General features: G+C 30.4%; 1 protein-coding gene and 1 long non-coding RNA gene across 2 annotated transcripts in view; one reads left to right on the top strand and one right to left on the bottom strand.

Annotated features, from left to right (window-relative positions):
* Window positions 1-610, bottom strand: part of LOC108166488 (uncharacterized) — a 27,457-nt gene extending 26,847 nt beyond the window's left edge. Inside the window, exon 1 of the long non-coding RNA XR_001776842.1 lies at window positions 433-610. This is a non-coding gene — a long non-coding RNA (uncharacterized LOC108166488). The remainder of the gene's footprint in view (window positions 1-432) is intronic.
* LOC108166487 (myosin heavy chain, fast skeletal muscle) overlaps window positions 1-1,307 on the top strand; it is an 81,068-nt gene that overhangs the window by 50,948 nt on the left and 28,813 nt on the right. The gene's annotated exons all lie outside the window — the stretch shown is intronic.

The raw sequence follows: 1,307 nt of genomic DNA, 5'->3' as shown, positions 1-1,307 counted from the left end.
ACTAGCTATAAAATGTCATCATATAATGTACTATTTCAATAAATAATATCTTTAAAATGTAATACCATTCAATGGTTTTGTTTCACTTTCTTGAAGTATAACTTTAGAACCACTTAAAAAAATCTGTCCTTCTCTATGGATAAGTGACTAACTTATCCATAAAGAAGGACAGATTTTTTTCTCCATTGTGTTTACTCAACATAGAAGAGTTCTTTTAAAACCAGCTTTCTTTTGTTTTCTAAAGTAAGAATGATTTTTATCTCCAGAGAAAGACAAAAGTCAGATTTTGATCAAACAACTAACTTTGAATAACGTTAGAGTGGTGTCAGTTTTCCCACCAACAAAAAAAATAATGTCCACCGAGGGTTATTTTCAAAATAACCCTCGGTGTTAGCCTTAACAATAGCCTTGCAATTGTTAAGGCTAAATGACCTTAACAATTGCAATACTTTTATGTAAACCCCTGTTCAAAACCAGAGGCTAAAAGACTTGATGGAAAAATTTATTATACTCCACACTACAAAGTAGAAAGCACAAGGCCAGCTTTATAACTTTGTATTTGGTTAAATATTATAAAATAACAAAAGCAAAGCGACATCTGTGTTATAAATAAAAGGACAAGTGAAGCATTTTCTTTAACAGTATTTTAATACATTCATAAAAAAAAGTTTCATTACAACACTAAAGGAATTTCTTAAGTCATGCATTATGGCAACCTTGATTTTCTGGCAAGCTATAAAATTATCATTTTAAGAGGAATATAAACCTGATAAAGAAATATACATACTCTAAAACTGCCATGAATAAGATAAAACTGGAGCTAGAATATTTTTAGGGACACATTTAAAAGCAGTTCTGTGTTTTGCATCACGTGAACTTAGGCAACTGCACGGACTGCAACAAGGAATATATCAACTTTTTAAAGGAAAATTTTTTATTAAACGTTAATGGGATCATCCTCAATTTTTTATTTTTTTTAAAAGTTTAGTTTTCTTTGAGCTTCTACATCTTAGCAGAAAGACATTTAACACTGTTTCATTAAATTATGTGTGCAGTTTTAGATCTATTGTGAAGCAATACTCTTCCAAGAAGAATTTACATCGAAACAAGAGCAAATCCAATTTTAAAATATGTAAAGGCTTCTTCAAACACTTACTGTATCAGGAAGATATTTTATATTCACTTGCTACACTGTATCCCTTCATTTACTACATAGTAAAACTGAACATGTAGCTGTGGTTAAAACAGATGCCTCAAGTCAGTGAGAAAATCAGTCAACGTTCATTTGGTCCGACTTATAAGTACTC

The sequence above is a fragment of the Poecilia reticulata genome, linkage group LG8, assembly GCF_000633615.1.
Source record: "Poecilia reticulata strain Guanapo linkage group LG8, Guppy_female_1.0+MT, whole genome shotgun sequence".
NCBI lineage: Eukaryota > Metazoa > Chordata > Actinopteri > Cyprinodontiformes > Poeciliidae > Poecilia > Poecilia reticulata.
The sequence above is the reverse complement of the archived record's forward strand: the minus strand, read 5'-3'. Positions and strand labels throughout refer to the sequence as shown.